This window comes from Piliocolobus tephrosceles, chromosome 5, assembly GCF_002776525.5.
Source record: "Piliocolobus tephrosceles isolate RC106 chromosome 5, ASM277652v3, whole genome shotgun sequence".
Classification (NCBI taxonomy): Eukaryota; Metazoa; Chordata; class Mammalia; order Primates; family Cercopithecidae; genus Piliocolobus; species Piliocolobus tephrosceles.
In genome coordinates, this window is record NC_045438.1 from 125,869,098 (window position 1) to 125,890,985 (window position 21,888).

A 21,888-nucleotide genomic window follows, 5' to 3' on the forward strand; every position below is an offset into this window, starting at 1 on the left:
TTTTTTTTTTTTTTTTTTTGAGACGGAGTCTCGCCCTGTCACCGGGCTGGAGTGCTGTGGCACAATCTCGGCTCACTGCAACCTCTGCCTCCCGGATTCAAGCGATTCTCCTGCCTTAGCCTCCTGAGTAGCTGGGACTACAGGTGCATGCCATCACGCCCGGCTAATTTTTGTATTTTTAGTAGAGATGGGGTTTCACCACGTTGGTCAGGACGGTCTCGAACTGCTGACCTGGTGATCTGCCCGCCTCAGCCTCCCAAAGTGCTGGGATGACAGGTGTGAGCCACCGTGCCCAGCTTTTTTTTTTTTTTTTTTTTTGAGATGAGGTCTCACTCTGTTGCCCAGGCTGGAGTACAGTGGCATGATCTTGGCCCACTGCAACCTCTGCCTCCCGGGTTCAAGCGATTCTCCTGCCTCAGTCTCCTGAGTAGCTGGGATTATAGGCATGTGCCACCACACCCGGCAAATTTTTGTATTTTTAGTAGAGACGGGTTTCAGCATGCTGGTCAGGCTGGTCTCAAACTCCTGACCTCGCGATCCACCCGCCTCAGCCTCCCAAAGTGCTGGGATGACAGGTGTGAGCCACCGCGCCCAGCCTGCAACTGCAGGTTTCTGGCCATGGCCAGTGAAACAGGGGTTTCCATGTGGAGAAGCCTAATTGCCACTGCCCAGTTCGCTTAAGGAATCTGGGTCTTTATTCATTTTTTTTCCTCTCTTTTTGTGTCTTACAGCGGCTATTTCCTAGTAGCACCTTGGAAATTGAGGGCAATTGACTGGGGTCACTCTCCGGTATTGCCTGAAGGCCTAGGAACAAATGGGAATAATCGCCCTGCCCTGAAGGGGTAAGGACTTTTTTTTTTTAAATTTTTTCAACACTTGGTACCTGATTCCTACCTGCAGTGCAGGTCGGAGCAAACTCACACTTGTTTCAGGGATTTAAACCTTCTTTTCTTATGCTAAATTCTACTCTACTGGCTAAGGAACAAAAAGGCCCACCCGCATCCAGCTCTTACTACACTTCATGGCTATTCTTATAAAGTTCATAGCAGGCTCTGGAGGGAACGCATGCAAAGTGGCACCAGTGCCCACCTAAGTAACACCAGAGACACCTAGAACTCTAACATTGGACCTCCCAGGAGGACGCTCTGTTGGTCCTGCTCCGTGGGACCTCAAACTCGCCAAAGGGGATGCCCTTGGCAGGGGTTTTGAGGTCTAGTGTTAAACCCTCCTTAGAATTTTCTCTCACAGTTGCTATGCTGCTTGGCCCCCATCATTTAGAATCTAAAGTTTATTGTCTAATGGGAAAGTGGGATGGTGTTGCATGCATCCAGGCTTTTGTGCTACTGTTCTAAGCAGGGGGACACGTTAACGGGTAATGCTCTCCTTTGGTACTGTTTGGCCCCAGTGCTCCTTGAAGCCTGGGGAGGTTTAGCCTTTAAAAATCAAACTGTCCAGCACTTTGAGAGGCCAAGACAGGTGGATCACGAGGTCAGGAGTTCAAGACCAGCCTGGCCAAGATGCTGAAACCCTGTCTCTACTAAAAATACAAAAATTAGCCAGGCATGATGGCACGCGCCTGTAATCCCAGCTACTTGGGAGGCTGAGTCAGGAGAATTGCTTGAACCTTGGTGGCAGAGGTTGCAGTGAGCCAAGATCATGTGTCACTGCCCTCCAGCCTGGGTGACACAGCAAGACTCTGTCTCAAAAAAAATAATAATAATAAAAATAAAATCAAACTGCTTTGACCAGGCACAGTGGCTCACGCCTGTAATCCCAACACTGGGAGGTTGGGGCGGGCAGATCACCTGAGGTCAGGAGTTCAAGACCAGCCTGACCAACATGGGGAAACCCTGTCTCTACTAAAAATACAGAATTAGCTGGGTGTGGTGATGCATGCCTGTAATCCCAGCTACTTGGGAGGCTGAGGCAGGAGAATCGCTTGAACCTGGGAGGTGGGGGTTGCGATGAGCCAAGATTGCGCTATTGCACTCCACCCTGGGCAACAAGAGAGAAACTCTGTCTCAATAAATAAATAAATAAGGCCGGGCATGGTGGCTCAAGCCTGTAATACCAGCACTTTTAGGAGGCCGAGACGGGCAGATCACGAGGCCAGGAGATCGAGACCATCCTGGCTAACCCAGTGAAACCCCGTCTGTACTAAAAAATACAAAAAACTAGCCGGGCAAGGTGGCGGGTGCCTGTAGTCCCAGCTACACGGGAGGCTGAGGCAGGAGAATGGCGTAAACCCGGGAGGCGGAGCTTGCAGTGAGCTGAGATCCAGCCACTGCACTCCAGCCTGGGCGACAGAGCGAGACTCCGTCTCAAATAAATAAATAAATAAAATAAATAAAAATAAAACAGCCATGAAGACTGCTTTACCTGAAATTTTGGTTCACAGCCTTCCCTTGAATTATCCATTAGGGCAAAGTAAAACTGTCAAGCTTGTACTGCCATGTCATGGCTAACGTTCCAGATCTTCGTTTATGTGTGTGTATATGTGTCTAGATGTATTTACTTATATATACACTTACTGTTATATGTTGTGTCTACCAAATTGACTTATAAGTAAAAGAGGGCTCAGCCAGGCGTGGTGGCTCACACCTGTAATCCCAGCACTTTGGGAGGCCGAGGCGGGAGGCTCATGAGGTCAGGAGTTTGAGACCAGCCTGACCAACATGGCGAAACCCTGTCTCTACTAAGAATACAAAAATTAGCCAGGCATAGTGGTGGGCACCTGTAATCCCAACTACCCGGAAGGCTGAGGCAGGAGAATCGCTTGAACTCAGGAGGCAGATGTTGCAGTGAGCCGAGGTCGTGCCGTTACATGCCAGCCTGGGTGAGAGAGCAAGACTCCTGTCTCAAAAAAAAAAAAAGCAGGCTCATAAATTAAGTAAATATGTCTAAATAATTTTCAAGTTCACTTAAATATAACTTTACTAAACTAGCCAGCTTTAAAATTATTGGGGGAATAAAAATTAAAAGGCCTTCAGATTTGTCAGCATAGGTTTTGTCTAAATTTTATGTTTGTCCTTGCTAGATACTTTAAAATGTCAGTGTTAATTCAAGTTGAGAGCTTGGAGTTGCCTGCTTCCATTGAGATAAATGCATATCTGATTGCTCCCTTTGGAGAGACTAATCAGAAACTCAGAAGAATGCAACTGTTTGTCTCCCACCTGTGATCTGAAAGCTCCCAAGCCTCCTCACTTCCAGTTGTCCCATCTTTCTGGACCAAACCAATGTTTGTTTTACATACGGTTTAGTTTTTGTTTTTTGAGATGAAGTCTCCCTCTGTCACCCAGGCTGGAGTGAGTGGTGCCATCTTGGCTCACTACAACGTCCGCCTCCTGGGTTCAAGTTGTTAGAAATGCTTGTTCCCCAGAGGCCGGGCGTGATGACTCACGCCTGTAATCCCAGCACTTTGGGAGGCCGAGGCAGGCAGATCACCTGAAGTCAGGAGTTCCAGACCAGCCTGACCAACATGAAGAAACCCTGTCTCTACTAAAAATGCAAAAAATTACCTGGGCGTGGTGGCGCCTACCTGTAATTCTAGCTACTCAGGAGGCTGAGGCAAGAGAATCGCTTCAACCCGAGAGGCAGAGGTTGCGGTGAACCGAGATCGTGCCATTGCACTCCAGCCTGGGCAACAAGAATGAAACTCCGTCTCAAAAAAAAAAAAGGTTGGCCGGGCGTGGTTGCTCACGCCTGTGATCCCAACACTTTGGGAGGCTGAGGCAGGCAGATCACAAGGTCAGGAGATTGAGACCATCCTGGCTAACATGGTCAAACCCTGTCTCTACTAAAAAAAAGAAAAAAATTAGCCGGGCGTGGTGGTGTGCGCCTGTTATCACAGCTACTGGGGAGGCTGAGGCAGGAGAATGGCACGAACCCGGGAGGCGCAGCTTGCAGTGAGCCGGGATCACAGCACTGCACTTCAGCCTGGGCAACAGAGCGAGACTCTGTCTCAAAAAATAAATAAATAAATAAATTTAAAAATAAATAAATAAATAAATGCTTGTTCCCCAGTGCTGTAAAGAAATAGCACTTGAACTTAAATTTAATTCCCTCAGCAAGGCCATTTTTACTTTCTGCAGAAAGGGTACCCTCGCCAGCAGTTTTGCCATGAGAGTACACCAAACAAAGGAGACAGGGTCATTTATACCTGACACGTCCACCTTACTGCTGTGTCCGGTTTCCACTGGCTGGAACGGGACCTCACATTCTGTATTTGTCCCGATTGGCTAGCAACTTAGAACTTTTTTTAAAGAGGCAAAGGCAGAGGAGAACAAAGGAAGGAGGATGTAACTTGTGGCATGCTGAGAAAGGTAAAAACACCTTCATATAAGGAAGAGAAACAGGCTATGACCTAATGCTTGCTTGTACCAGTATAAGCATGCCAGGGTAAATATTTAGGCTGAATTGTGGGAGCTAACAACATAAAGTACATTGATTCTTTATTACGGCTAGCAGATATTTAAGAATGTTACTACAGGTCTTTGAATAAATTTTGCTTCTAAGAGAAGTTACTATTTATTCCTAATCAGATGGGGAGGAAAGTCTTTGAAGAGGAACCTCTACCTTTTACAATAGCGATTCTCCTGCCTCAGCCTCCCAAGTATACAGGTGCTCGCCACCACACCTGACTAATTTTTATATTTTTAGTAGAGACAGGGTTTCACCATGTTGGCCAAGCTGGTGTCTAACTCCGGATTTCAGGTGATCCGCTCACCTCAGCCTCCCAGAGTGCTGGGATCACAGGTGTAAGCCACCGCGCCTGGCAGAGGATGGCATCTTTGACGTGAAAAGCTTTTCCCAAATTCACAGATTAAGACTTCTACTGTCATAAAACTCTTAGCTTTCAACATTTTTTCTTGCTTATGCCTCTGAACAATAAAAGTGGAAAAGGCATCTGTTACGTGCACTAATGGGGTGCACTTTTATTTGTGAAGGAGTTTGGAGACAACTTTATAGATGGATAACCTTATACTTTAATAGATAAAAAATGAAGGCCCAGTTCAGGTAAAAAACTTTAGTGAGGCCGGGCATGGGCATGGTGGCTCATGCCTGTAATCCCAGCACTTTGGGAGGCCGAGGCAAGCGGATCACCTGAGGTCAGGAGGTTGAGACCAGCTGGCCAACGTGGTGAAACTCCATCTCTACTAAAAAATAAATAAATAAATAATAAAAAAATTAGCTGGGCGTGGTGGCGCACCTGTAATCCCAGTTACTCGGGAGGCTGAAGCATGAGAGTCGCTTGAACCCGGGAGGCAGAGGTTGCAGTGAGCCAAGATCGTGCCACTGCACACTCCAGCCCGTGCCACAGAGCGAGACTTGGTATCAGAAAAAAGTATCCCTTATGATGGGTTCTATAGCAAATTCTACTGTAAAGGCTACAAGTTACACAATAGACTTTAAATTCTCATGTGAAAGTTATGATAGAATTGGCTAAACAGAGAAGTATCTGTGCAGCTGCTGGCACTTGTGGCCTATGGAGAAATATATCACCTGAAGATTATAGAAATTCAGTGGTACGGCCGGGCGCGGTGGCTCACGCCTGTAATCCCAGCACTTTGGGAGGCCGAGATGGGCGGATCACGAGGTCAGGAGATTGAGACCATCCTGGCTAACACGGTGAAACCCCGTCTCTACTAAAAAAATACAAAAAACTAGCCGGGCGAGGTGGCGGGCTCCTCTAGTACCAGCTACTCGGGAGGCTGAGGCAGGAGAATGGCGTGAACCCGGGGGGCGGAGCTTGTAGTGAGCCGAGATGGAGCCACCGCACTCCAGCCTGGGCGACAGAGCGAAACTCCATCTCAAAAAAAAAAAAAAGAAAAAAAAGAAATTCAGTGGTACAGAATTAACAGAGAGACTGCTTAGTCAAGTGAGTAAACTTTTTTTTTTTAAATGGAGTTTCGCTCTTATTCCCCAGGCTGGAGTGCAATGGCACCATCTCGGCTCACCTCAACCTCTGCCTCCTGGGTTCAAGCAATTCTCCTGCCTTAGCCTCCCGAGTAGCTGGGACTACACGCATGCACCACCACGCCTGGCTAATTTTGCATTTTTAGTAGACCAACATTCTCCATGTTGGTCAGGCTGGTCTTGAACTCCCAACCTCAGGTAATCTGCCCGCCTTGGCCTCCCAAATTGCTGGGATTACAGGCGTGAGCCACCATGCCTGGCCATGAGTAAACTCTTTATCTAGCTCATTCTTTCATCTATGTGATTTTAGGTGGTTTGGTTTATGGGGAACCTGGGTAAGAAGCATACTCCAAACTCTTGGCATCATCCTCCCAATAGTCAGAATAATAGTCTCCCTGGTGTGCTGTATTCTCTCAAAGGTTTTAAATGCTTGCATGCAGCCATCTCTAGAATGTCAAATGGTCTTTCTTCAACTGGAATAACAGAAGCTAAAAAAATGTGCAACCATGAGGACACCGTAACCTATAATTGATGTGCTGAGATCGGAAACCCAAAATGATGGTAACTGAGAGTGGTGCTAAGGCCCTAAGTTTTGGTCACACTCTCACCTAAATGACAGCCTAACCAAAAAGGGGGAATTTTTTAAACAAAATTATGGGAGGCCATTGTTTTGGACTAGGCTCATGCACTAGGCCCCGACAAACCAAACCAAAATGGAGTCACTGATGCTAGGACTTTAAGGAAACACATAGATTCTAAAACAGACCAGGTTTAGTTTTTTCTCTCCTGCAAATCTCTATGACAAACATTTCTTTCTTTCTTTTTTTTTTTTTTTTCTGAGACGAGTCTCACTCCCTCGCCCCTAGGCTGGAGTGTAGTGGCGCAATCTCAGCTCACTGTAACCTCCACCTCCCAGGTTGGAGCAATTCTTCTGCCTCAGCCTCCTGAGTAGCTGGGATTACAGGTGTGCACCACCACACCCCGCTAATTTTTTTGTATTTAGTAGAGACAGGGTTTCACCATGTTGGCCAGGCTGATCTTGAACTCCTGACCTTGTGATCTGCCCGCCTCGGCCTCTCAAAGTGCTGGGATTATAGGCATGAGCCACTGCGCCTAGTCAATATAACAAATATTTCTAACAGCATAGGTATCCACCCCCTGCAGTTCCCATTAAATGTTTTAACCAAATTCATTTCCTCTTGCCTAGAGACCATCAAGCTTCAGCTGATCATGCAACAGAGGTTCCAGCCAGTTCCAGGTGAAGACACCACCCCTGGCCATCAAAAAGCTACTCTGCCTCCACTAGACAGAGCAGGGTGAGAGTTCCATGATCCCCAATAGGTAGGGACCGTCCCCAAAGCCAGCATGAAGCAGTTACAGAAAAAAGACCATGTGTCCCTCTGCCTCCCATAAAGATTTATGGAGATCACATCTCAGGGGGCAGATGAGGCAGGAAAATAGCGTCTGGAGGCAGGGAACATAAGACCAATTCACACTTCAGCTGTAACAGGAAATATCCTCTCCGTAGGGCATACATCCTTAATAACTTTGTAATTGTAACCTTACTTCATCCTCTTCATTTACATAGGGCGTTCCCCAAGTAGAGGGTATTTGAACTCACAAAAATTCTGTAACAGGGCTTTTGAGCCCCTTTGCTCATGCTGGCTCCCACACTGTGGAGTGTACTTTCACTGTCTTTTTTTTTTTTTTTTCTTTTTTTTTGAGATGGAGTCTCGCTCTGTCGCCCAGGCTGGAGTGCAGTGGCGTGATCCTGGTTCATTGCAACCTCCACCTCCTAGGTTCACGCCATTCTCCTGCCTCAGTCTCCAGAGTAGCTGGAACTACAGGCACCTGCCACCATGCCTAACTAATTTTTTGTATTTTTTTTTTTTTTTTTTTTTTTTTTTGAGGCGGAGTCTCGCTCTGTCGCCCGGACTGGAGTGCAGTGGCTGGATCTCAGCTCACTGCAAGCTCTGCCTCCCGGGTTTATGCCATTCTCCTGCCTCAGCCTCCGGAGTAGCTGGGACTACAGGCGCCCGCCACCTCGCCCGGCAAGTTTTTGTATTTTTAGTAGAGACGGGGTTTCACCGTGTTAGCCAGGATGGTCTCGATCTCCTGACCTTGTGATCCGCCCGTCTCGGCCTCCCAAAGTGCTGGGATTACAGGCTTGAGCCACCGCGCCCGGCCTAATTTTTTGTATTTTTAGTAGAGACGGCGTTTCACCGTATCAGTCAGGATGGTCTGGATCTCCTGACCTCGTGATTCACCTGCCTCAGCCTCCCAAAGTGCTGGGATCACAGGCGTGAGCCATCGCACCCAGCTCATTTTCAATAAAACTCTTCATTCCTTCCTTGATTTGTTTATTTTGTCCAATTGTTTGTTCAAGATGCCAAGAACCTGGACATCTTCCACCGTTAACACACGGACAAAGTCCAGACCGGGAATGGGGGTACTTGGTGTCCTTGCTATTCTTTTTTCTTTTTTCTTTTTTTTTTTTTTTTTTGAGGTGGAGTTTTGCTCTTGTTGCCCAGGCTGGAGTGCAATGGCACAATCTTGGCTTACTGCAAACTCCACCTCCCGGGTTCAAGCGATTCTCCTGCCTCAGCCTCCCGAGTAGCTGGGATTATAGGCATGCACCACCATGCCCAGCTAATTTTTTTTTTTTAATCTTTTTACCAGCTAATTTTTTTGTATCTGTAGGATCAGAGTGAGCCCAGGGTTTCACCTTGGGGTTTCACCATGTTGGTCAGGCTGGTCTCAAACTCCCGACCTCAGGTGATCTGCCCACCTTGGCCTCCCAAAGTGCTGGGATTACAAGCGTGAGCCATCACACCTGGCCATGTCCTTGCTATTCTGTGGCTCACCATCACATCATAAATTCATTGTTTGGTTTGGTTAGTGCATGTTCACCAGAGGAGACGGTTTCCCCTCCCAGATTTCTCTCCCAAAGATAAGACTCTGGACAGAAAGTGGGTTCAGGTAGATGTCACCCAACCTCTCCGTACCCTGCGCATCTTTGTTCTGGTTTCAGAAAGTGAATTAGGGAATTTAGAACAAAGGAGCCTCCTCTCCACTAACCCTTTTATTGTCTATAGAATCTCAGAGCTGGAGGAACCCCAAAGACTTGTAATCATTCTTAACTGTTTATTTTTAGCACACAGACTGCCTTGAATGGGGCTGTCCATGCCGAAGTAATGAAACCTTGGGCTCACTCTGATCCTACAGATGCATCTTTGGCAATAGGTTTAGAAAGTCTGGATTGGGGCCGGGCATGGTGGCTCATGCCTGTAATCCCAGCATTTTGGGAGGCTAAGGCAACGGATCACCTGAGGTCAGGAGTTTGAGACCAGCCTGGCCAACATGGCAAAACATCATCTCTACTAAAAAATACAAAAATTAGCTGGGCGTGGTAGCAGGTGCCTGTAATCCTAGCTATTCAGAAGGCTAAGGCAGGGAGAATTGCTTGAACCTGGGAAGCAGAGGGTGCAGTGAGCTGAGATTGTGCCACTGCACTCCAGCCTAGGTGACAGAGTGAGACTTTGTCTCAAAAAAAAAAAAAAAGGCCGGGCGCGGTGGCTCAAGCCTGTAATCTCAGCACTTTGGGAGGCCGAGACGGGTAGATCACGAAGTCAGGAGATCGAGACCATCCTGGCTAACATGGTGAAATCCTGTCTCTACTAAAAAATACAAAAAACTAGCCGGGCGAGGTGGCAGGTGCCTGTAGTCCCAGCTGCTCGGGAGGCTGAGGCAGGAGAATGGCGTAAACCCAGGAGGCGGAGCTTGCAGTGAGCTGAGATCCAGCCACCGCACTCCAGCCTGGGCGACAGAGTGAGACTCCATCTCAAAAAAAAAATAATAAATAAATAAATAATAATAAAAAAATAATTTTAAAAGCCTGAATTGGAGGATTACAAGTAAACCCACTCTTTATTTTACAGAATATTCTGGGGAAAATTCACTCCACTACCCTTAGATTTTTTTTTTTTTTTTTAAATCTCATGTTAAATTATCTTGTCTGGGCGTGGTGGCTCATACCTGTAATCCCAGCACTTTGGGAGGCCAAGGGGTGCAGATCACTTGAGATCTGGAGTTCCAGATCACCTTGGCCAACATGGCAAAGCCCCATCTCTACTAAAAATACAAGAAAAATTAGCTGGGCAAGGTGGCATACGCCTATAGTCCCAGCTACTTGTAGGGGTGAGGCACGAGAATCGCTTGAACTGAGACAGCAGAGATTGCAGTGAGCCGAGATCAAGCCACTGCCCTGCAGCCTGGGCGACAGAGTGAGTTTCCATCAAGTGATTCTCCTGCCTCAGCCTCCTAAGTAGCTGGGATTACAGGCACGCACCAACACACCTTGCTAATTTTTTTTGTATTTTTAGTAGAGATGGGGTTTCACCATGTTGGCCAGGCTGGTCTCCAACTCCTGACCTCATGATCTGCCCGCCTCGGCTTCCCAAAGTGCTAGGATTACAGGTTTGAGCCACCTCGCCCGGCCTTAAAAATGCATTCTTGGTCTGGTGTGGTGGCTCACACCTGTAATCCCAGCACTTTTGGGGGCCGAGGCAGGCGGATCATTCGAGGTCAGGAGTTGGAGACCAGCCTGGCCAACATGGTGAAATCCTGTCTCTACTGAAAAGACAAAAATTAGCTGGGCATGGTGGCAGGCGCCTGTAATCCCAGCTACTTGGGAGGCTGAGGCAGGAGAATTGCTTGAACCCAGGAGGCAGAGGTTGCAGTGAACCAAGATTTTGCCATTGCACTCCAGCCTGGATGACTGAGGGAGACTCTGTCTCAAAAAAAAAAAAAAAAAAAAGGCGGGGTGCAGTGGCTCACACCTGTAATCCCAGCACTTTGGGAGGCTGAGGCGGGCAGATCATGAGGTCAGGAGTTCGAGACCAGCCTGACCAACATGGTGAAACCCCATCTCTACTAAAAAACAAAAATTAGCCAAGTGTGATGGCATGTGCCTGTAATCCCAGCTACTCAGGAGACTGAGGCAGGAAAACTGCTTGGACCTCGGAGGCAGAGGTTGCAGTGAGCCAAGATCATGCCATTGCACTCCAGCCTGGATGACAGAGTGAGACTCTGTCTCAAAAAAAAAAAAAAAAAAAAAAGAAAAGAAAAGAAAGAGAAAGAAAAAAAGTCTGGAGAATGAAGAGTGATATTAAATTGGAATAATAACCAAGATGATACGGGAATAATTTCTTTGTCACTGTCTACAAATGAATTGGCTATATATACAATATTTGAAACATTAAGTGGCTTATGTCAATTTATTATTTTTCCCTTTATTATTACTTTCTTTTCCATTTGTTTTGGGTGGGAAAGGAATGCTGAAGGAGGTAATAGGGTCACTCTTTTTTGAATTTAAATTTTTTTTTTTTTAAACAAGGTCTTGCTTTGTCACCTAGGCTGGGACACAGTGGTGTGATCATAGCTCACTTCAGCCTTGAACTTGCAGGCTCAAGCAATCTTCCCACCTCAGCCTCCCAAGTAGCTGCCATTATGGGGGTGCGCCACCATACCTGGCTATTTTTTTTTTTGGTAGAGATGGGGTCTCACTATGTTGCCCAGGCCTGTCTCAAACTCCTGGGCTCAGCGATCCTCTTGCCTCAGCCTCCCAAAGTGCCTGGATTACAGGCATAAACCACCTCCCCTGGCCTGTTTGAACTCTTGTTTACACATTATTCGTTGATATTTCACTAGGTAGAATATTGTATCTAATTATATTATATCTTCTTTAATTACTGCCAAAATGTACCAAATAATTGCAATCCTTCATCTATAAAGTGTCCATGTCCTGACCACTAAAATATATTAAAACTCCTTTTTATTTTACTTAATTTGTCTCCATAAATTTTATTTTATTTTTATAGTGACATAGTCTCACTTTGTTATCCAGGCTGGTCTCAAACTCCTGGGTTCAAGCAATCCACCTGCCTCAGTTTCCCAAAGTGCTGGGGTTACACGCATGACCACCATGCCTGGCCATCTCTCTGTAAATTGTAGATGACCCAAATCTGAGGCCCTGGGCCACGGAAAAGATCACAGAATATAAATCAATTTACTGTTTGACTTCATTGAAAATAAGAATAGGTCCAGCCTGGTCAACATGGTGAAATCCTGTCTGTACTAAAAATACAAAAATTAGCCGGGTGTGGTGGCACACACCTGGAATCTCAGCTACTCGGGAAGCTGAGGCAGGAGAATCACTTGAACCTGGGAGGTGGAGGTTGCAGTGAGCTGAGATCACGCCACTGCACTTCCCTGGGCGACAGAGTGAGACTCCGTCTCAAAAAAAAAAAAAAAAGAGGCCGAGCGCGGTGGCTCAAGCCTGTAATCCCAGCGCTTTGGGAGGCCGAGGCGGGCGGATCACGAGGTCAGGAGATCAAGACCATCCTGGCTAACATGGTGAAACCCCGTCTCTACTAAAAAAAAAAATACAAAAAACTAGTCGGGCGAGGTGGCGGGCGCCTGTAGTCCCAGCTACTCGGGAGGCTGAGGCAGGAGAATGGCGTAAACCCAGGAGGCGGAGCTTGCAGTGAGCTGAGATCCGGCCACTGCACTCCAGCCTGGGCAACAGAGGGAGACTCCGTCTCAAAAAAAAAAAAAAAAAAAAAAAAAGAAAGAAAAGAAAATAAGAACATTTAAAATACAGACACATTATTTGGAATTGGCTGAAAAGACTAAATTCTTCATTCGCAAACGTGTGACACGTTTGCAAAAAGACTTCATCTTGGGAATGTGGCTATAACTGGACAAATTCCAAGTCCTACTTGAGGACACATTAACATCCTGCAATTGTGAACTATGTAGATACAATAACTGCAAATGGAAGACATCCTGGTTGTTTTGGTGTTTTTTTTTAAGACAGAGTCTCACTCTGTTGCCCAGGCTGGAGTGCAGTGGTGCGTTCTCAGCTCACTGCAAGCTCTGCCTCCCAGGTTCAGGCGATTCTCCTGCCTCAGCCTCCCCAGTAGCTGGGACTACAGGCGCCCGCCGCCATGCCCAGCTAACTTTTTGTATTTTTAGTAGAGACGGGGTTTCACCGTGTTAGCCAGGATGGTCTCAATCTCCTGACCTTGTGATCCACCCATCTCAGCCTCCCAAAGTGCTGGGATTACAGGCTTGAGCCACCGTGCCCTGCCTGTTTTGGTGTTTTTTATTTTCATTTGCTTTTTAGAGATGAGGGTCTCACTGTGTTACTCAGGTTGGACTGGAACTCCTGGGCTCAAGTGATCCTCTCAAGTCACCTCCCAAGTAGCTGGGACTACAGGTGTGCACTGCACATGGCTTGTTTTTGTTTTGATTCAGAACAAGTAGAAATTCATTTTTCCAGTGATGACTGCCAAATTCCAAACTCTAGTCCAAACCACTGCATAAAACTCTTCTCTGCTGATTGGAGCTACCCCAGACTGAACACTGACACACTTGAGGAGAGGCTCTAGCAGACCCACCCGCCCACTTGGATCTCCTAGCAGAATTATCATAGCGGGTCCTTTTCTAGACTTTCAAGAAAGTTCTGTTAGTTAAGAGTGAAACAGTCTCTATATCAGTGGGTCGTAACACTAATCATGGTGGTGACATTACTATTACGTGTAGTGTTATCAGTGAGTACTCTACTGATATGTAAGAAAAGAGGTTCTCCCCAAAAGCCCTGAATTCACCACTACACAATCTATGTATGTAACAAAATGATACTTGTATCCTATACATTTATACAAATAGAAAACTTAAAAAATAAGAGAGAGATTATTTTCACCATTTCACACTATTAAAAGCAGAGTTTGGCTGGGCGCAGCGGCTCACACCTGTAATCCCAGCACTTTGGGAGGCTGAGGCAGGTGGATCACGAGGTCAGGCGTTTGAGACCAGCCTGGCCAATATGGTGAAACCCCATCTCTACTAAAAAATAGCCAGGCATGGTGGTGTGTGCCTGTGGGTCCCAGCTACTCGGGAGGCGGAGGTTGCAGATAATGGAGGTTAGAAGATGGAGATCATCCTGCCTAACAGGGTGAAATCCGTCTCTACTAAAAATACAAAAAAATTAGCCAGGTGTGATGGCGGGTGCCTGTAGTCCCAGCTACTCGGGAGGCTGAGGCAGGAGAATGGCGTGAACCCAGGAGGTGAAGCTTGCAGTGAGCTGAGATTGCACCACTGCACTCCAGCCTGGGCGACAGAGCAAGACTCCTTCACACACACACACACACACAAAAGGGTTTTGTTTCATTTTTTGAAACAGGGTCTCAAAAAACAGGCTCACGCCTGTAATCCCAGCACTTTGGTAGGCCGAGGCAGGTGGATCATGAGGTCAGGAGATCGAGACCATCCTGGCTAACATGGTAAAACCCCGTCTCTACTAAAAAAAATACAAAAAATTAGCTGGGCATGGTGGCGGGCGCCTGTAGTCCCAGCTACTTGGGAGGCTGAGGCAGGAGAATGGCGTGAACCCGGGAGGCGGAGCTTGCAGTGAGCAGAGACTGTGTGCCACTGCACTCCAGCCTGGGTGATAGAGCAAGATTCCGTCTCAAAAAAAAACAGGCTCGAGTGCAGTGGTGTGATCACAGGTGCTCACTGCAGCCTTGACCTCCCAGGCTCACGTGATCCTTCCACCTCAGCCTCCTGAGTAGCTGGGATCACACGTGGCTAATTTTTTTTATTATTATTTTTATAGAGACAAGGTCTCACTATGCTGCCCAGGCTGGTCCCAAACTGTTGGGATTACAGACGTGAGCTACTCTACCCGGCTGTTAAAAGTGGTTTTAGCCAGGCGCGGTGGCTCATGCCTGTAATCCCAGCACTTTGGGAGGCTGAGGCGGGTGGATCACGAGGTTAGGAGTTCGAGACCAGCCTGGTTGATATGGTGAAATCCCATCTCTACTAAAAAGTACAAAAATTAGCCAGGCATAGTGGTGTGTGCCCATAGGTCCCAGCTATTCAGGAGGCGAAGGTTGCAGAGAGCTGAGATCGTGCCACTACACTGTAGCCTAAGTGACAGAGCAAGACTCCATCTCAAAAAAAAAAACCAAAAAGGCAGTTTTAAGGAGTGCTAACCTCCAGTAAGATCTCTTCAGTACACACAGATTGGTTCACTGAGCTATTATTATTCAACATAAAAATGATATGCTATTTCAGGCCCTGATAACAGGCTAAGCATTGTTTATTGAAACAGGTGATGTAGCACACACCATCACATCTAAAACGCCAAGACCGGGCTGGTGAGTCCAGGTGACCCTTGAACAACTTGGGGGTTAGAGGCCCCAACTCCCCACACAGTTGGAAATCCATGTGTAACTTTTTTTTTTTTTTGAGACGGTCTTGCTCTGCTAACCAGGCTAGGGGTGCAATGGCATGATCTCAGCTCACTGAAACCTCCACCTCCTGTGCTCAAGTGATCCTCCCACCTCAACCTCCCAAGTAGCTGAGACCACAGGAATGCACCACCGTGCCTGGCTAATTTTTCTATTTTTTTGTAGAGATGGGGTTTCGCCATGTTGCCCAGGCTGGTCTCAAACTCCTGAGTTCAAGAGATCTGCATGCCTCAGGCTTTCAAAATGCTGGGATTACAGGCATGACCCACTGTGCCCGGCCCCAATATATAACTTTTGACTCCCCAAAAATTCGATTACTAAGAACCTACCACGGACCAGAACCCTTACCTATAACATAAAATTGATAATACATCTCTTTTTTTTGAGAGACAGACCAAGTCTCACTCTGTTGCCCAGGCTGGAGTGCAGTGGTGTGATCTTGGCTTACTGCAGCCTCTGCCTCCCGGGTTCAAGCAATTATCCTGCCTCAGCCTCCCAAGTAGCTGGGATTACAGGCGTGCATCACCACATAGGCTAATTTTTGTATTTTCAGTAGAGACGGGGTTTCACCATGTTGGCCAGGCTGGTCTTGAACTCCTGATCTCAGGTGATCTGCCCACCTCAGCCTCCCAAAGTACTGGAATTACAGGGGTGAGCTACCACACCCGGCCAGTAACACATACCTTGTATGTGTATTATATAGTATAATGTTACATTAAAGCTATAGAGGCCGGGTGCGGTGGCTCATGCCTGTAATCCCAGCACTTTGGGAGGCTGAGGCAGGCGGATCATGAGGTCAGGAGATCGAGACCATCCTGGCTAACGCAGTGAAACCCCGTCTCTACTAAAAATACAAAAAATTAGCCGGGTGTGGTGACATGTGCCTGTAGTCCCAGCTACTTGGGTGGCTGAGGCAGGAGAATGGCATGAACCTGGGAGGCAGAGCTTGCAGTGAGCCGAGAACGCACCACTGCACTCCAGCCTGGGCAATAAAGGAAGACTCTTACTCTGATCCACCCGCCTCAGCCTCCCAAAGTGCTGGGATTACAGGCGTGAGCCACCGTGCTCGGCCAATCTGGCTTTTTAATGTCTTTTTTTTTTCTTTTTGGGGCAGTCTTTTCCAGTTAGGGCAGTTGGTGCTAATACATGTTGCTATTACCAGAGCTGGCAGTAGGGTCCATCTCATTGAAACAGGTGACTTAGCGTGGACCCATATATCTGTCATAAAAAAATGCGCTTTTCTTTCAAGATCAAAAGATAAGGAGAATTTTGTTCATACTTGGAACTATAGTGATGCAGGGCTGCAGTCAACATCTAGACAGCATAAGTCTCCACACTAGAGGGGAGTGTGGGGCTCCCATTCACAGGACAAACCTCATGGGTTTGCAGATTTATGAGATAATTTTCTGGCACACATTCAGTCAAGTGTCTTATTCTAACAAATGTAATTAAAACAATTTTCTTTCTTTTTTTTTTTTTTTTTTGGTAGACGGACTCTCACTGTCACCCAGGCTGGAATGCAGTGGCAGGAGGTTCAAGCAATTCCCCTGCCTCAGCCCAAGTAGCTGGGATTACGGACGCATGCCACCACACCAGGCTAATTTTTGTAGTTTAGTAGAGATGGGGTTTCACCAAGTTGGCCAGGTTGGTCTCGAACTCCTGACCTCAGGTGATCCACCCACCTCAACCTCCCAAAGAGATGGGATTACAGGTGTGAGCCCCCACACCCGGCAAAACAATTTTCTGACAGATGGAAGTTAAAGTTGTGAAGAGCACCTTTTCCTAACTTGCATAAAGATCTATGGAAATGCCACCTAGCAGTCTCCAAGTAAGGAGAGGACCCTGCCTCCTAGGACCTGCCCTTTCAAATGAATACAGAAGCCCTGATGCAGCACTCCTGAGATTTTACTATCTGAGCCTGGTTTTTTTTTTTGTTTTTTTTTCCAGAGTCTTGCCTGTTGCCCAGGCTGGAGTGTAATGGCATGATCTCGGTTCACTGCAACCTCTGCCTCCCAGGTTCGAGTCATTCTTCTGCCTCAGTCTCCTGAGTAGTTGGGATTACAGGCATGCGCCACCATGCCCAGCTAATTTTTTGTATCTTTAGAGACAGGGTTTTACCATATTGGCCAGGCTGGTCTTGAACTCCTGTATCTCATGATCCACCCACCTTGGGCTCCCAAAGGGCTGGGATTACAGGCGTGAACCGCCATGCTCGGTCATCTGTGGTTCTTTTAATCATTGAACTGGAAAAAAGTGGCCTTGTGGTCTGTCCATCAGTCCTCATGGTTCTAGTTGATGGAAGACTCCAATAGAGATGGAGCCATTCTGCTGTTTATGTTTCTGAGGACAAGACCTTGACTCAATGTAAATTCATTGAAGTCCTTCTCCCTCTTAGGACAACACCCTGGTTTTATCTTGGTGAAGTGAGTTCTAGCTGCCTTTTCTTAAGGACCATGAGAGATGTTTGCTAAGCATGCAGACTCCCAGTTCTCAACCCAGGAAGTCTGAGGTAGGCCCAGACATCTGTATGTTTAGCAAGTGTTCTAGGCGACTCTCATGTCCAGGTGAATTGAGTTCAGAACTGTGTTCTAATGAGGCTTCTGATAGGACGACTGAAATCAGGTTACCTTGAGCGCAGGCAGTACCCTTACCTGATTATACTTGTGCCCTATACATTTATACAAATAGAAAACTTTTCAAAACAGAGGTTCTTTTTACAATTTCATACTTTATTACAGGTAGGTTTTTTGTTTTGTTTTGTTTCTTTTTTTTTTTTTTTTTGAGACGGAGTCTTGCTCTGTCGCCTGGGCTGGAGTGCAGTGGCCGGATCTCAGCTCACTGCAAGCTCCGCCTCCTGGGTTTACGCCATTCTCCTGCCTCAGCCTCCCAAGTAGCTGGGACTACAGGCGCCCGCCACCTTGCCCAGCTAGTTTTTTGTATTTTTTAGTAGAGACGGGGTTTCACCATGTTAGCCAGGATGGTCTTGATCTCCTGACCTCGTGTTTTGTTTCTTGAGACAGGGTCTCAGTCTGTTACCCAGGCTGGAGTGCAGTGATGTGATCAGTGTAAGTCTCCACACTTAAGGGGAATGCGAATGGGAAACATCCTGGTTGTTTTGATGTTTTATTCGCTTTTTAGAGATGAGGGTCTGTGTTGCTCAGGCTGGACTGGAACTCCTGGACTCAAGTGATCCTCTCAAGCCACCTCCCAAGTAGCTGGGACTACAGGCATGCACTGCACATGGCTTGTGTTTTGATTCAGAACAGGTAGAAATTCATCTGTATGAATTTCTGGATATCAGGTAAATTAATTTCTACCTGTTCTGAATCAAAACAAAAACAAGCCATGGATGGGAAGGGGTATAGGAAAGTGGGAGGCAACACCCCAGTTCGAAAAGGCTCGTGTGGGGAGAAAAGCCACACGCCTGTAATTCCAAAATCATGGGAGGCCGAAGTGGGAGGACTGCTTGAGCCCAGGAGTGTGAGACCAGCCTGGGCAACATAGCAAAAACCCATCTCTACAAAAAAGAAAAAGAAAACAAAACAAAAAACAGAAAAAATAGTCTGGGCATGGTGGCTCATGCCTGTAATCCCAGCACTTTGGGAGGCCAAGGCAGGTGGATCACCTGAGGTCAGGAGTTTGAGACCAGCCTGACCAGTATGGTGAAACCCTGTCTCTACTAAATATACAAAAATTAGCCAGGCGTGGTGGCACGCACCTGTAGTCCTAGCTACTCGGGAGGCTGAGACAGAATTACTTGAACCCGGGAGGTGAAGGTTGCAGTGAGCCAAGATTGCACCACTGCACTCCAGTCTGGGTGACAGAGTGAGACTCCATCTCAAAAAAATAAAAAGAAAAAAACCCAGAAAAACTTAGCTGCACATGGCAGCGTGCGCCTCTGTACCTGTAGTCCCAGCTAGTCAGGAGGCTGAGGTGGGAAGATTGCTTGAGTCTGGGAGGTTGAAGTTGCATTGAGTCATGATCATGCCACAGCGTTCCAGCCTGGGCAACAGAGGGTGACCCTGTCTCAAAAGAAAAAAAAAAAAAAAAAAAAAAAAAAAAAAGCTGGGCATAGTGGCTCACGCCTGTAATCCTAGCGCTTTGGGAGGCTGAGGCGGGTGGATCCCAAGGTCAGGAGATCGAAACCATCCTGGCTAACATGGTGAAACCCCATCTGTACTTAAAAAAAAATAAAAAAAAAAAAATACAAAAAATTATCCAGGTGTGGTGGCAGGCACTGGTAGTCCCAGCTACTCTGGAGGCTGAGGCAGGAGAATGGCGTGAACCTGGGAGGCGGAGCTTGCAGTAAGCTGAGATTGTGCCACTGCACTCCAGCCTGGGCGACAGAGCAGACTCAGACTCCAAAAAAAAAAAAAAAAAAAAAAAAAAACGGCAGAAAGAAAAATCCCTGGAAAGTCAGGTTTCCTGCATTCTGCCTTTCTAGGCAGGGGCAGAATAAGCTGCTGCCGGGTGGGCTGGGTGAAGAGCTAGTGAGTGTGCAACAAGCCTGGCCCTTGGGAGGCAAGGAAGTGACTCATCATACAGTTAACACAGGTCAAAGAGCAAAGCAGTGACAATACTGCCTGCCCTCAAGTCTGGGTCAGGGATTGGGCCACTGGGCCAACACCTCAGTAAAGAGTTATTTTTTATTATTTATTTTTTTTTGAGATGGAGTGTCCCTCTGTTACCCAGGCTGGAGTGCAGTGGTGTGATCTTGGCTCACTGCAACCTCCACCTCCCGGGTTCAAGCAATTCTCCTGCCTCAGCCACCCAAGTAGCTGGTATTACAGGCATGTACCACCATGCCCAGCTAATTTTATATTTTTAGTAGAGACAGGATTTCTCGATATTGGTCAGGCTGGTCTCGAACTCCTGACCTCAGGTGATCCGCCCACCTTGGCCTCCCAAAGTGCTGGGATTACAGACGTGAGCCACTGCACCTGGCTCGGTGGTTAGATCTTTACCTTGTTCTACTTTAAAAATCAGCGAGATGGCCGGGCGCGGTGGCTCAAGCCTATAATCCCAGCACTTTGGGAGGCCGAGACAGGTGGATCACGAGGTCAGGAGATCGAGACCATCCTGGCTAACACGGTGAAACCCCGTCTCTACTAAAAAATACAAAAAACTAGCCGGGCGAGGTGGCGGGCGCCTGTAGTCCCAGCTACTCCGGAGGCTGAGGCAGGAGAATGGCCTAAAACCCGGGAGGCGGAGCTTGCAGTGAGCTGAGATCCGGCCACCGCACTCCAGCCTGGGCGACAGAGCAAGACTCCGCCTCAAAAAAAAAAAAAAAAAAAAAAAAAAAAAAATCAGCGAGGCCAGGCACGGTGGCTCACATCTACAATCACAGCACTCTGGGAGGCCGAGATGGGAGGATTGCTTGAGTCCAGGAGTTTAAGACCAGCCTGGCCAACATGTGGAGACCCTGTTCCTAAACTTTTTTTTTTTTTTTTTTGGTCGGGGGGGATGGAATCTCTGTCGCCCAGGCTGGAGTGCAATGGTGCAATCTCAGCTCACTGCAACCTCCGCCTTCTGGATTCAAGCAATTCTCTTGCCTCAGCCTCCCGAATAAGAGGTTGGAACCAGACTAGGCCCAAAAATTAAATTTTAAAAATTATTGACTGGGTACAGAGGTTCATAGCTGTAATCCTAGCACTTTGGGAGGCCAAGGTGGGTGGATCATTTGAGGTAAGGAGTTCAAGATCAGCCTGGCCATTATGGTGAAAGCCCGTCTCTATTAAAAATATAAAAATTAGCCAGGCATGGTTGTGTGTACCTATAATCCCAGATACTCGGGAGGCTGAGGCAGGAGAATCACCTGAACCCGGGAGGGAGAAGTTGCAGTGAGCCAAGATTGTGCCAGTGCACTCCAGCCTGAGTGACAGAGTGAGACTCTGTTGCAAACAAAAAAAAAAGTATTTAAATAATTTTTTCTTTTTTAGACACAGTCTCACTATGTTGCCTCGGTTAGTCTTGAACTCCTGGGTTCAAGCGATCCTCCAGCCTTCATCTCCCAAAGTGCTGGGATTATGGGTGTGAGCCTCCACACCTGGTATACAAAAAATAAAATTTTAAAATTAGCCAGGTACAGTGGTGCATACCTATGGTCGGAGGATCACTTGAGCCTGGGAGGTTGAGGCTGCAGTGAGTCATGATCACACCACTGCACTCCAGCCTGTCGACAAAGGGAGACCCTGTTCCAAAAAAGAAAGGTAGTGGGGAAGGGCCAGGCATAGTAGTTCATGCCTGTAATCCCAGCACTTTGGGAGGTCAAGGAGGGTGTAATCCCAGCACTTTGGGAGGTCACTTGAGGTCAGGAGTTAAGAGACCAGCCTGGCCAACATGGCGAAACCCCAACTCTCCTGAAAATACAAAAATTAGCTGAGTGTGGTGGTGGGCGCCTGTAATTCCAGCTACCTGGGAGGCTGAAGCAGAGAATCACTTGAACCCAAGAAGCGGAGGTTGCAGTGAGCTGAGACTGTGACATTGCACTCCAGCCTGGGCAACAGAGTGAGACTGTCTCAAAAAAAAAAAAGACCCAAAACAAAACAAAAAAACAATCAATGAAGCTCTAGGGATACAAGCCAGGGCCCTAAGTGCTGTTAGTGATAGAATGGGGGAATCAGAGACTGGCCACCAAATCCTAGACAGTTCAGGGGGC